The sequence below is a fragment of the Lissotriton vulgaris genome, chromosome 3_1 (assembly GCF_964263255.1).
Source record: "Lissotriton vulgaris chromosome 3_1, aLisVul1.2, whole genome shotgun sequence".
NCBI lineage: Eukaryota > Metazoa > Chordata > Amphibia > Caudata > Salamandridae > Lissotriton > Lissotriton vulgaris.
Genome location: NC_141689.1, coordinates 1,146,573,442 through 1,146,589,040, shown reverse-complemented (window position 1 = coordinate 1,146,589,040; position 15,599 = coordinate 1,146,573,442).

Genomic DNA, 15,599 nt, shown 5'->3' with positions numbered 1-15,599 from the left:
TACGATGCGAAAGGTGGCTGGCAGGGCTGAAGCTGCTAAAATGTCAATAAATGACCAATTAGAGGAAATAAGATTTGCACAACAATCTCGAAGTCTGAAATTAACCTCAATAAAGTAATTCGTCATTCAGCTGAAGGATCTAGAAATGACTAGGCTAGCTCAATCATGAGAAATCCAGATATCACAAAATGAAATTAATTTCTTGTGTTGAGTGGGGAACAATTAGAAGACTTCTTGCAAAGAAATGATTGGTAGCCCATACAATTCTCAGATTAATTCAACATTGAAGATGTATATTGTTTAGATGCCAAAAATTAAAATCGAAAGCATAAAGATTGCCTTTATAGAGATATGTAGTCCATTTATAGAGAAACCTTGTATGAATCTGTTAGGATCCTGCAACGCTGTGAAAGGGTCTGATGAATAAACATTGGCAGAGTGGCAATCCAAATGTACTGTCAAGAAAAGGGCAGATGCTGAAAAGCTCCTGGCATACTTTACAACAATTAGAAGCAGAATATTAGTACCGCTTACATTGATTATTACACAGACTACTAGAATGTAATAGACAATGTGAAAGACGAAATGTAAAAAATTATATCAACAAAATATAATGCCTTAGTATAATGTTCACTCTGCACACCAATACACGATTAGAGAAAAGCCTGGGCTGTTTAAGCTTATGGAGGTTGTCCAAGGGTGAGTTATCACAGGAGTTTCAAGGCGAAGTTGTTTTTCAGATTCGTAGGGGTAAATAGGGGAAACAATGGAAGCCCTTGTAATAGAGATTAAAGTATTTGTATACATTCTCTGCACACAAATAGTAACAAGCATTGCAAATGCAATAGCTCTTTGGCTTGGGGAGAGCTTGGACGCCGGTGGGCGCCATTTTGAGGAAACTATCGAATTGGCAGGCTGTCAGGCGGTCACCTAAGACACCTATTTAAACCTGCCCCATGCCAGCGCGCAGCGTCTGCGCGCAGCGGGAGCGCCGTGGGCGCGCCAGGGGCGAGCCCATCTGCGCCCATCCGCGACCTACCGAGACCAGGGGCCATAAACCCTGGTCTATCCGTCAGGTACAGTAGATCAGACTTAATGTTTTTACATCAAGGCAACCCTGGGCTTAGTGAGGAATGTATAACATTGTTACGGAGGGAAGGATTACTTAAATCTGTGTCTGAGTTGAAGAGTGTAAAGAGCAGGAAAGCGGTTAAGGTCCTGACGTACGGTCTTTTAAATACCAGATCGCTCCAGAAACATAATCTCGAAATTTTTTCATTATTACAAGATGGAGAGTTCGACATCTTAGGGGTCACAGAGACTTGGTTAGAAGACTCATCCACGCCAGACGTGGTGGCCTCCCTTCCCCCCAACTTTAGGGCTATTTGTCAGAATCGTGCTAACGGCAAGAGAGGAGGGGGGGGTCGCTTTCCTGTATAAGAGTGGTTGGAAGGCTGAAATAGTTTGTGCTGAAAGCTTGGGGGATGCAGATCTGCTAGGGGTTAAATTTGAGGTGGGTATTGACTGTCTGGTGATCCTTTTGGTTTATCGTCCCCCTCGGGCCACCCCCGACTTCGCGGATGACTTTATAGAGCTTGTTCATGACCTCAGGTCTCGTTATAAGGACCTGTTAATCATGGGAGATTTTAACTTCCACTGCGAGATTTCTCCCAAAGAGGGCCAGGCTGGCCATCTAGAAGAAGCATTAATAGCGCTGTGACTGATACAACTTGTAGCAGGTCCTACCCATGATAAGGGCCATACGCTGGATTTGGTGTGGTCGACTGACCCAGGGGCTAAGCAGGTGGTGTGTACTCCATGTATATGGTCCGACCATTTTCTGCTTGGAGGACAGAAGGAGGTATCAAAAGATGGAGGGAAATCCAGACCAACATGGAAAACCGTGAGACGATGGAATTCTATAAATGAGGAAGCTTTGGTGGGAAATTTACGTAATTACACGGCACCAACCATCGGGGATGATAATATAGAGGTCATCTGTAAGAAGGTGGTGGACAAACTAATTGATACCATCGAACTAGTGGCGCCAGCTAGAAAGGTGAAAGTGGGGGACAAAGGAGTGGGAGCGCCCTGGTTCAATGATTTGTTGAGACTTAGGAAACGAGCACTTAGGAAGGCAGAGAGAGCATGGAGGAGGGATTATAACACGTCGGAACAGAGCCTATATCAGCAAGAGCCGGCCATTTATAAAAAGGCTATCTTGGCTCAAAAATCTGAATAATTTGAGACCAGAATTGATGAATCCGAAAACCCGCAGAAAGAAGTTTTCAAGGTGCTCTCGGAACTAAGGAAAAATAAGGAACAGAGGCCTGACGCCTCCTTGGAGGATTGTCAAAGATTCCAGGATTTTTTCAATAATAAAATTGAAGATCTCATGTTAGAGATCTCTCACGCCCCTGTCTTAAATTGTTCACTACAAGTTACTCCACGTCTTCCAAAAGTTGATAATCCCTTAGAAATTTTTCCCTTGATTACAAAGGAGATGCTAGCTAGTCTGGTAGGGAGGGTAAAATCTGGCTCTCAGGTGGATCCCTGCCCCCGAGTGTTTTTAAGCTGGCTATGCCAGGGTTAGAAGAGGATGTTCTCTACCTTTTAAATAAATCTTTGGAAACTGGACAAGTGCCGGTTATGCTTAAGGAAGCCCGGCTGATCCCGCTGCTCAAGAAGCCCGGGGCGGACCCAAAGGTCTTAACAAATTTTAGGCCGATCTCCCAATTACCTTTTTTAGCAAAGGTTTTGGAACAGCATGTGCTGACATACCTTTCAAGACACCTGGAGGCCAATGATTTGCTAGAGCATAATCAGGCAGGCTTCAGGGCATATCATAGTACGGAGCTGGTGATGGTATCCATTCTGGACGAACTGAGGTGTAGAGCTGACAAGAAGATTCCGGGGGCCCTGGTGCTACTTGATCTCTCCGCAGCTTTTGACACGGTGTGTCATAGTCAATTGCTGTTGCGTGTGAGAGACTTGGGCATCGGGGGGCAACTACTAGGTTGGCTTACCTCCTTTCTGCAAGATAGATTGCAGAAGGTGCAGCTGTCCGACCTAGTATCTACATCAGCGGCCATCAAATGTGGAGTACCACAAGGTTCGGCTCTCTCACCGCTCCTCTTTAACATCTACCTGCAGCCACTGATTTCAGCTCTCAATCAGATGGAGTGTCAGATTTTTAATTACGCTGACGACACACAGATTGTTATTCAAATAGAGGATTCTCCAGGTGCACAAGCCAGGCTACAGAACATTCTAAGGTATACGGTAAACTGGATGTCTGCAAACTCCCTGAAGATTAACCCGGCCAAAACAGAGGTACTGCCAATAGCCATCTCTGGCAGCCCCTGGAATGACGGGTTTTGGCCCATGGAGTTGGGCAGGACGCCGGAGCCAGCTACCGTGGTGAAAAGCCTGGGCATCCACATTGATAGCACTCTGTCCATGAAAAACAGGTGTCGGGTGTGGTAGGCACGTGTGTCGGCCTGTTGAAACAGCTCCGCAAGATCGCCCAACTATTGTCGTTCTCCACTTTAAGAAGTGCGGTGTCAGCCATAATTTTGGGAAGACTGGACTACGGCAATGCGCTGTACATAGGGCTGCCCAAGCAACAACTTAAGAGGCTTCAGACAGTTATGAACGATGCAGCGAGATTGGTCTTTAAGAAGCCTAGGAAAACACATGCTTCACCTCTCCTGCGTCAGTTGCATTGGCTCCCCGTTAGACGTAGGGCATTGTTTAAGGGACTGTGTATTACACACAAGGCACTCTACGGGAATGCGCCCAGTTACATCAAAACTAGATTATCTAGTTATGTAGGGCGCTGCGGTCCTCTGATGCCACTCTCCTGTATAATCCACGCTTTCGCCTATCCACCGTGGGAGGGCGTGCTTTTTCCACTTTACTTCCTGCAGCGTGGAATAAATTACCAACGAATCTCCATAAGGGGCCCAACTTATTGTCTTTCCGTCGAATGTTAAAAACTATTCTTTTCCGGGAAGCATGGGGAGGGCTGTAAAGCCACCAGCTGTTTCTGTAGAGGCGTTTTTTCTTTCTCCTGTACAAGCGCTTAGAGACCTTGGGGTGATAACTCGCTATATAAATTGAAATAAAAAAAAAAAATAGGTCTCGCATTAGGAAAGTTTGAGCTATTGGTCTTAGAAATGACATTTTTTTAATGTATGTGTTGTTTTTTAAAATAGCTAAATTAATAGCTTTGTCATTTACAATGCCAATAGTTATAACTTTCGCAAATGTGACACCTGGAGCATTTGTAATGCAACATGTTTTGTATTTACGTGACTTAGATGTATTGATATTACAAATAACAATGGCTTTTTTAAATAATTAATACTTAAATAATTTATTTAATTTGTAATGTCAATAGCTTAAACTTTTGTAAATAACTTTGTCAAGATTATGTTCAGTGTTTTTTATTGTGACGAAAATCCAAGAACAGAAGTGAAATAATAACATCTTTTTGTTATTAGTAATAAAGCTTGAAAGCTTGAAAACAGCTTGAAACATTGAAAGAACATATTTGAACCAGTGATGCTGTGGTGGTGCTGAGTGATGCTGGGGTTGCTCTGAGTGATGCTGTGGTTGCGCTGAGTGATGCTGTTGTTACGCTGAGTGATGCTGTGGTTGCTCTGAGTGATGCTGTGGTGGTGCAGAGTGGTGCTGTGGTGGTGAAGTGTGGTGCTGTGGTGGTTCTGGGGTGGTGCTGAGTGGTGCTGTGGTGGTGCTGAGTGGTCCTGTGTTGGGGCTGAGTGATGCTGTGGTGGTGCTGCGTGGTGCTGAGTGATGCTGTGGTTGTGTTGAGTGGGAGATGGGGAGAGGGAGAAAAAGGAGAGCAGGGAGAGGGAGAGGGTAAAGAGAGGGAGAGAGGAGAGAGAGGGGGAGAGAGGAGAGAGAGAGGGGGAGAGAGGAGAGAGAGACTGGGAGGGAGGAGAGGGAAGAGAGGGAAAGGGAGAGAGGGAGAGGGAAGTGAGGGAAAGGGAGAGAGGGAAAGGGAGAGAGGGAAAGGGAGAGAGGGTAGAATGAGATAGGGAGGGTGAGAAGAGAGGGGGAGGACGAGAGCGAAGGACGGAGGGGAGAGAGAGGGAAGGGAGAGAGGGAGAGAGAGAGGAGAGCAGGCAGAGGGGGAGATGGGGAGAGGAAGAAAAAGGAGAGCAGGGGGAAGGTAAAGAGAGGGAGAGAGGAGAGAGAGGGGGAGAGGGGAGAGAGAGAGGGAGAGGGTGATAGAGAAGAGAGGGAGAGGGAAGTGAGGGAAAGGGAGAGAGGTAGACGGAGAGAGTGAGAGAGTGAGGGGAGGGAGCAAGAGGGAGGACGAGAGGGAAGGAGGGAGAGGAGAGGGATTGGAGTGAGAGAGGGAGAGAGAGAGAGAGAGAGCGAGAGGAGAGCAGGGAGAGGGATAGAGGAGGAGAGAGTGAGAACCATGTTATCGACTCCAGCACCATGAAATACCAGGAAGGCACGTTTGGTTTAGGAGCTTGATGCATGATAAAAAAAAATCACAGACGCATTACACCACTTTAAGGAAGCAACACTTCCAACATTATGTAATTGCCCCTCTGTCAAACAGAGGACTGGAGTTAAGATGTCCCTAAAATAGGCCATACACCAAGTGAAAAAGTGGCCTAGATCGTGAAAAAGTGGGATCCCTGGTCACCGTAGCATGTAATCGACCTCAGCAGCATGAAATCTTGAAGTGCACGTTTGTGAATGTTCGGCCAAATGGCTCCTATGTTTTTTTACAATTATGTACACCCACCACGGTTCGCTTTAAAAGTACACGCGATATCGGAAAGAAGAAAGGCTGCTTGGACTCATCATGAAAAGAGGTGTCCAAATACTGGGGAAGCTGTAGCGAAAACGAAATTAGTTTAAAAGAGACCGAGAGAAAGTTATCTGCGGATGGGGAGGCCGTGGGCAGCAACAGCAGGGGTGGGAGGGGAGGAGAAATGCGAGTAAGGCGAAAACTAAACAAGTTTAAAAGAGCACGAGAAAAAGTTATCTGCGGATGGGGAGGCTGTGGGCAGCCAAGGCAGGGGTGTGAGGGGGAGGAGAAATGCGAGTAAGGCTGTGGGCGGGGAGAGAGAGGGGAGGGCGAGAGGGAGAGAGAGGGGAGAGAGAGCAGGCAGAGGGGGAGATGGGGAGAGGGAGAAACAACACCTCCTCGGTGTTACAGACAGCCTTACAGGTCATATCACACGCCATAAGGACCTACAGTGCAGGCGGACCGGGGTGAAGTGAAGCTCACATTAAATGCACAGCCCATTCATTCCATGAGTCACTCGACGTCAATGCCTCGAGCTGACAACGACAAGCAGAGTGGCAAACTATGTTATACGTAAGTCACAACGCATGACTCTTACAATTTACTTGAATTGTGTTCTTACCACTCCCTTTGGAGGCCATGGGCAGCAACAGCAGGGGTGGGAGGGGGAGGAGAAATGCGAGTAAGCCTGTGGGCGGGGAGAGAGAGGGGAGGGAAAGAGAGAGGTGCAGGCGGACCGGGGTGAAGTGAAGCTCACATTAAATGCACAGCCCATACATTCCATGAGTCACAGGACGTCAATGCCTCGAGCTGACAACGACAAGCAGAGTGGAAAGGCTTTATACACTTATAATCGGGGTGAAAAAGTAAGGTCAAGGTATGACTTACTTATGCTAGACAAATCGGGCGGCACAACAGGGGCAGAAAAAAAAACGTGCCCGCGAAATGAAAGTAAAAAACACGGCTGCGAAATGAAAGCCTTTGATGCAGCAGGAGGCGGAACGGATACCTTTGAAGAGCTGCTGGAGGCCCCACGCTGGGGAACAGATGGCTGGCTTTGATGTGCACGCGCTTTAAAAGGTCAATGCGCTTGCGCATTGAGCTTGCTTTTCACGGGCACAGCATCAAATCGCCCGTTTGGTTAAGCTCTGGTTAAGCCCCTGTATTCTCGCAAGCGCATTGACAGGCGAGAAAACGTGAATATAATGTAATAGAAAATGAATGTGCGACTACATATACCATCATTAAGAATCAAATACAACTGTATTCCTCTGTAGGATACCACCCTGCTTGATCACAAATGGTCTGGTGTTCCCGCCCTCAGATTTTCCAAGTCGGGAAACACTGGACTCCAGTGTACTGGCTGGAAATTCAGAACAGTAAAATCTAACAAGACATTGGCTGCAACAGCCCACTGTCTTCCACCTCCTGCCCAATACCTACTTCCCAATTCACATTTAACACCTGCTCACAGTAGGTGATAAATGAGGGAATTATTTACGGGTGGGCGTAACTTGCGGAGCTTCACTTTGCGAAGGTACATTAAAACTATGCAAGATTCCACAGAGTTCTACCACCAGGCGGAATTCGGCAAGTCGTGCTTTTCGCACTGATTTTTAGCACCGGGAACTTGTTCTGTGCTGTAAAAGCTGCGTGAATGGCACCACACAGCTGCGCAATTTCTTTCTGCTGCTCAAGAAGATTTTCTACTCAAGTGGCAGCTTCCTCAATGCGAAGGATCGTGACCTGCCGTGACCACCCGCGTTGAAAAAATCTCGCCAGGTGCCATTTTAGACCCCGAAAATCACTTTAGGAAACACCAATTTTCACTTGCACTCCCTAACTTAGCGTTGGTGAGGCGCATGGAAATAACAAACTCCACCATCCAGCGGTTGGTGGAGTTTTGCTGGAACTCAGCATTACAGGATAAGTACCACTGATCCAAGTTCAGTTTCTTTGGTCAGAGTAGGCTAAGATAGTGGTGGCATCTGGGCAGGAAACAAGAGTTAATTGCACACCTATTTGTGAACAGAAGTAACTACCCTAAGTATGCTAAACTAGGTCAGTGGGAGGCAGAGACTCTTGGAACTGATAGTATTGGTGCAGTGACTAGTGTATGTGGCCCATACGTGGACCATGTCTGCGCATAATAAGAGACAGAGATCAATGAGATCCCCGTACATAACTGGAGGGGACTAGAATGTACCAAATGGACTGATGGATAGGATCTGAAAAATACTTCTGTGAGATTGCTTTACTCTCCCGTTTATAATATCCGGTCAGGGCCCGCAGAATCAAAAGATATATGGCTGCTTAACAGAAGTTAACTCTAGGACTCTGCTTTTGTTAACATATATTTGTAGCTCTGCACAGGAATTATTACATCATAGCTTTTTGGCTCAGCTCACTTAAATGTCATTCGGACATATTGAAAGCCCATTTATGGGGAATAGTTACTGAATTTCAAAGTTTGGAAAGTTAAGAACAGACTGAAGAAGCAAATCTGCTGGCATCAAAAGAAATGCAACAGACATTGTTAGAGATTGAGGATCATATGCACAAACTACATTTTGTTGGATGTAAAGTAGTCCTAGAGTAGTACTATGTATGACAAAATGCAATTGGGAAACCAACGTTTGGAACTCTCCACCTCTTCTATCTTTTCTATTGTGATATAGCCACACATCATAAGTGACATAAATGTGGGTAGGGCTAGGGGAATGATGGAAAATGGGAGGGATTTAGAGAGGGGTAAGGAAGAGTTTAGAGAGGGGTAAAGGGGAATTTAGGGAGTGATTAGGGACTTAAAGTAATACTCCACAGGAAATGCTGTTAAAATAATTACATTATTATTACAATATTTTGACTTTTATAGTTTGAACTTAAAATGCATTTTTCATTAATTAAGCACAGCTTTTAATTACATTTAGTAAAGTTTCAAAAAAATAAAATTGATATGTGGGATCTTTTCATTTTAACTTATTTTAAAATTAATATTTGTAAAAGAAATCAATACAAAATAGTTAATTATTTACTTAACATTTATTTTGAGGAGTAATATAATATAGCGTTTTATTTTATTAGTTTTATGGTTAAAGCAATTATTGTAAAATATTTTCCATTTATAATCTACAATAAAATATATCAAATACTTTTTTCAATTAATAAACGTAAACCTTTTCTGCATTCTTTGCCATAACGAGAGCTCCAACTCTCAGAGACATACTATGATGGTGAAAATCTCCACCAATGTGGTGGAGATCTTCGCATCTGTGTGAAAAGTTACAATCAGTAACTTCCCACTTGTAAATCTGACTCCAAACCCTTGTATAAGGAGGTGGAGACATGAAAGTCTACACTTTGGAGAACGTTTACACCTGAAGGCAGTGAATAGCCAAAAGCAATACAATTTATTTGAATTGAAAGGGGAACTTTAAACGCGGAATTTACTATACCTGGGATGCTGCCCTTTCCTGAGCGACCTCATAATCTGCCGCTACACCTTGCCGCACCCGCTTCGCGGCTTGGGAGACACCTTCCAAGGATTCTGTGCTCTGTGCTTTGTTTTCCCTGGGAGAAAGGACTGACAGCATCAGGAGTGGAGCGCTGCAGGGACTCGCATTCCCAGGAGTCCCTGCATGACCCTTGCCACCTGGTCTGCGCCCCCTGATAGCCCCGCCCTCCGGACGGCAAACCATTTAAAATCATCACTTTCCCTGGCTTCAGCGGGAACTTTAAATGCGGGATTGACTATACCTGGGACGCTGCCCTTTCCAGAGCGACCTCGGATTCTACCGCTACACCATGCCGCACCCACTTCGCGGGTGCCGCTTCGCGGGTGCCGCTTCGCGGCCTGGGAACCACCTTCCAAGGATTCTGTGCTCTGTGCTTTGTTTGCCCGGGGAGAAAGGACTGACAGCATCAGGAGTGGAGCACTGCAGGGACTCGCATTCCCAGGCGTCCCTGAGTGACCCTTGCCACCTGGTGTGCGCCCCCTGATAGCCCCGCCCTCGGGACGGCAAACAATTTAAAATCATCACTTTCCCTGGCTTCAGCGGGAACTTTAAATGCGGAATTGACTATACCTGGGACGTTGCCCTTTCGTGAATCCAGTGGCAAAGTGAGCAAGGGACTCACGTCTGGTAGACGTGAGTCCCTTGCTCACTTTGCCACTGGATTCAAGCAAGCCGGGCTGAAGACGGCTGGAATGCCAGAAACCGGTCCTCGGAAGCTTGTTTCCAGTCCAGGGAAGACATGGCTTGGCAGTTCGGGCTGGACTGTTCCCATGAGGCACAGGGTCAGACTGATTTGCATATAGCCATGTCTGAACTGGGGTGGCAGAGTGGGCTAAAGAACGGTGATGGATTAAACCCAGATCTTTTGACTGGGTGTGAGTGTTTGATTGATTCAGATGCTCCGTCCATCACCACCCCCTTTCGTACCGCTTTTGGCCGCCATAAGTGTGGCAGGGTATGCTCAGACGTGAGTCCCTTGCTCACTTTGCCACTGGATTCAAGCAAGCCGGGCTGAAGACGGCTGGAATGCCAGAAACCGGTCCTCGGAAGCTTGTTTTGGGTCCAGGGAAGACATGGCTTGGCAGTTCGGACTGGACTGTTCCCATGAGGCACAGGGTCAGACTGATTTGCATATAGCCATGTCTGAACTGGGGTGGCAGAGTGGGCTAAAGAACGGTGATGGATTAAACCCGGATCTTTTGACTGGATGTGAGTGTTTGATTGATTCAGATGCTCCGTCCATCACCACCCACTTTTGTACAACCATCTACCTCAGGCAGAGCAAAATGAGGTTTAACAATCTATGTTCCAAACCTCCTTAATACAATCGAAATTGTGCCCATTAAATTAGATCCGAATTTTCAGATTCTAAGGCTATGCCTCAACAATAAGGATAATTTCCTCGTAGTTAATTTCTACAACAACTTGTCAGATGTTGAAGCATTGAATGTGGGATCCCTGACTCGCTCTATACTGTTAGCTCACAAGAGAAAGGCAAACAAGGAGGAGGTAATTATCTGGGGGGAGGGGATTTCAATCTGGGACCACGCATCTTTGGAAGAAATTACATTTGTGGTATCCTAGATGAATCTGGAAATCCCATCACACACTTTAGGCATTCCTCCCTAGGTAACCTTCTCAACGAAACACTGTTTGAACTAGACTTAGTTCTAGCAAACAATCTCAACAAGGCAGATTTGTCACTTACTCCAACATTTCATGGGAGGGGACACCAAACAGTCATAGACTATATTCTAGTCTCAAATGAAAAAATGGCTGTAGATGCAGTGTTTACCTCACACGAAATTGCATTAAGTGACCATAGCCCAATTAGTATCTCAATGTCATTGTCCCAGAACCCAAGGAGTGGCTTCACTTGCATCTTAGCACAAAATAATTTGGCTCTAAACAGATTAAATGGTTACGCACTGAAATGGGGGAAAGTAGACCCTATAGAAATAACAAAGCGAGTGGTAGTAAGGGCCTTCTCTCCCCTCATAAAATGTCTTACCTTAGATGCAACAGACCAAGAAATCATCGCCAATTTTGAGACAATAATAAAAACGATTAATGAGGCTTTGTGGGTTGAATTAAAACATAAATCCACACAGAAAAAGGGCTGGTTTAATCATGATTGTACAGTTGCCTATTCTAATTTAAAAGCTGCTTTGAAGAAGTCAGTTAGGATCCAACAAGAGGTAAAAAATTTAAGGAAGCAATATTACTCTGCACTGAAAGTAAGGAAAAATGAATTAAAAAAGCAATTATGGGACCAACTGCACGAAAGTTGCACTCATAAGAATTCGTCTGCCTTCTGGCAAGTGGTCATGTCTCCATTTTTAACTGATAACAATAAGCTTCCAAAGTTAGAGGTAGCAATTGAGGATAAGGATTGGGTTCTTCATTTCTCTAAGATTTTCTCTCTTAGTCCGGACCCTCAAAATCCACAGGACCCCAAACCCAATGACCCAGTTAGCCCTTATCCTATTCATCTATAATTCACACAAAAGCAAATTGCACAGGCTCTGAAAGCTAGTAAAAATGGGAAGGCACCGGGTCCCGATGGTGTTCCCATCGACTTGTTTAAAGCCCAAATGGACCTCTGGACCCCCCTTCTAACTAGAGTTCTGAATGCAACTTGCAACGTTGGTCTATTGGAATCTTGGTTGAGGTCCATGCTAGTTCCCATTTCTAAAAAAGGGGACAGAGGGTCAGTTACCTGCTATTGCCCAATCTCTCTTTTAGACTCCCTTGGTAAGGTGGCTGGTTGAGTCATTTTAGAACTACTACAAGATTGGGCAGATGATGGCAAAATCATCTCAGACCTACAGTACGGGTTCCGTCAAGGCTTAGGGACCATTGAACAGGCCTTAAATCTCTCACTCCTGATCGATAAGTACGTTTCCATCAAAGGAGGATACCTGTACATAGTCTATGTGGACCTATCGTCCGCATTCGATTGTGTCTCCCACTCCAAACTTTGGTCTTTATTGATCGACATGGGGGCACCATTGAATGAAGTAACATTTTTGAGAGAACTTTACTCTAACGCCACAGCAAATGTCCGCTATGGGATGGGGGCGAGCTGACGGAGGAGTTCTCTCTTTCCCTCTCTTTCTCTCTCTTTCTATCTATCTATCTATCTATCTATCTATCTATCTATCTATCTATCTATCTATCTATCTATCTATCTATCTATCTATCTATCTATCTATCTATCTATCTCTCTCTCCCTCTCCCATAAACGACTGCATGGGTAACTTCGCTATGCAAGCGGCTCGCGAAGACGCAAAAATCCCCGCAAACACGCAAAAAACCCCGTGAACACGCAAAAAACCCCGCGAACACGCAAAAAAACAAAAATCCGCAAATTCGCACAAATTCGCGAATTTTGCGGATCGCGAATTCGCAAATCCGCAAATTCGCGGATCGCGAATTCGCAAAATTCGCCCATGCTTAGTCATTGCCCCCATCCTATCGGACTTCAATCGCCCATTGACTGCACGCATTCCCTGATTCAGGCATAGACCCTTCAAAAATATGGCTGATTGGGACCATTTCTTAATAGGTTGTAATCCCAAACCCGGGATGCCCCATAAAGAATCCTCATCTTCGGTGAGCATACCATCATCCAGCCCCAGAGGTTCAAAACAGGTATTGAAGTCCCCCAATACCACCCTATTTGTATTCACCGGCAATGAATTTAAGAGACCCTCCAACACAAGTGCAACAGGTGAGCATTTTCCCCCTTGAATGCCCCGCATATAGATATTTACAATCACCATATTCAGTCCCGAAGACGAGTTTACCCGTATGGCCAACATATCGGGGTTATCCAGTGGGAGCTCCTCCACTGTTACTCCCACATGTTGGCGTACCCAAATAGCTAGACCACCCACTCGTCTGCCCCTTGCACCTTTCACAGCTGGTCTAGAATCGTTCAAAAAGCCAGCGCGAAATATAGGCCGAGTGGCCCAGGTTTCCTGGAAGGACCAAATATCAGAATGGTCTATGAAGGTCCCCCAGTCAGGCAGATCAAGCTTTGATTCAAGGCCAGCAATATTCCAGGAGCATATCCGTAACAACGGTAAACACTGGTCAATTGCCCCCTTCCCACCTCCCGCCGAGCTAGATATGGCTGGGCAGGATGAACAGAGAGTTGGGCTGACACCAGTGCAAGAAGGTAGGGAACTTACAGGTAAGACTGAAAGTAATGATTCACCATGGGTGGCTTTATCAACATTTAAACCAACAGATATCCCCTGTTCAGGTCTCACTAGAAATGAGCAACAGTCAACGGAAGGGAGTGCAGTTGTAGGCTCAGTGGATTGCACTGATATAGAACTCTCGTATGCTGGATGTAATAAAGAGTTTGATGTTAGAGTCACCATGCCCAGTAGACTGCCAACAAAGTACCCCGGCTGTCAATCACACCCATCGAAACAGGAGAAAATGTTAAATCTGTTAGAAACTTCTAACGGGGTAAATGGAATCAAATGATCCATTCTCCTGTTCCCATGTAAGTGATCCAACCTCCCTGGAGGCATACTATAGCTTCTAACGGGAACTGTGTTCCACCCAAGATCGTTCCTGATGGGCAAGGGTCTAGGAACTTGCCCCGTGTAACTGTTATTAGATGGCATGTACATGTTACGCTGTGTATCAGCTAGTCCTCCAGGGTAGAAAGGGGAGGTCACAACGGATCTTGGATAGAAGTATGTTAAGTCATATGGAACAATGGCATTGCTCAGGTTCCCCGAGGGCCCATTCAGTATAAATCTGTCTGCCTCTGGGTCTCTAAAATTTATTACGATAAGGTCTCCCTTTAAAAAAAATTCCCTGCTGCCCAACCAGGCGAGACGCCTGACGTGAACAATCTCTCCATTAATATAATATGGGAGTGGTCTATTTTGTCCTAGCCAGTGCATAGTTGTATTTTTTAACTGAGAGTACCCCTCCCTTTTACCAACCTCTAGGGTAGGGACTCCTGTAAGCACGACCACAAAAGGCACAGCATCGGGAGGTAATTCAACATTGGGGCCCTGCAATTTATCATTGGTAGGTCGACTCAACCTTCCCCTTCCCACTCGCTTGTTCAGGGAGGTCGGATTATCCCCTCCCTTCTGAGGTTCTCTAGCAGCCAGTGCAGCTGATTTTACTGCTGTCACCAGAGGAACCTGTTGGTAAGCTCGCTGGGTTGCTGGTGCTCCCGAATGGGTATTAACAGGGGGTTTATTAGCTTTGTTAATGCCCTTAATAGGGCCCTTGGGGGCTGCCGGGGTCGGGACAGGAGCAATTAGAGCCTGAGCTGTGACCATCAATGGGGAGACTGGCTTTTCGGTGATCATGGAAGGCCCTGCCCCATCATTATCGGCAAAGAATGACTGAATGTTCCCCAGCCGTTGTTCCACCCTCTTCAGAATATCTAGTATTGGGTGCATAAAGGACCTGAATAGGTGCTCAATAGAATCCCAAGGGGTACCAGACAATAAGGCTTTCTCTAGAGGGGGAAGGGCTGGCCTCGCTTCACATGATGAATCGGTAACAGGCATTATACAGTGGGTCTTCGCTGAAAAAGTCAGAGACTGTGTCCGGCAAAACGGGTACAGGCACCAAATCCGACAAAGGTCTATTTTTCAGGGATTCAATGGAGCGACAACGCTCAATCCTGCGCTCTGCCATCAAAATGTCCTTATCCAGGTCCGTAGCAGCCCTGGTAAAGTAGCCCTCTAATGTTCCTTTACTGCCCCCCGCAGACACCGATTTGTCACAGTTTGTAGACATAGTGAAGATGTCCTACCTTCCCAACAGCCTAGGGGGCTTGTATAGGCGAAAGAGGGGTGGCCCGTCCCGTCCTCCTCCGTCCCCGGACGGCCACAGACGGCCCGCCCTTTGCCCGGGCTTACCCCGGCGTCCCGCTCGCGTCCCGCGATGCGGAGGGAGTGTTGGTTTTTCAAACGCCTCCGTGCGCGTTGATTGGCGATGGAGGGCGGGACTATCCCGCAAGGGCTACTGGATGGTGTAGTCCTCCCACTCGGCGGCCGCTTTGATGTAAGGTGAGCGGCAGCGGGGGGGACTATCAGGCAGCAAGGCAGCAGATGGCGTGGACCCTTAGCGCTAGGTAAGCGCAGCCCAGAGCAGCAGACAAGAGTTACGGGTGGCAGAAATTGCAGCAGTTCGTCACCTTTTGCAGCATTCCCCTCTCTCCTACGGGAGTACCGGTTTTTCAAGCGCCTCCGTGCGCGTTGATTGGCGATGGAGGGCGGGACTATCCCGCAAGGGCTACTGGA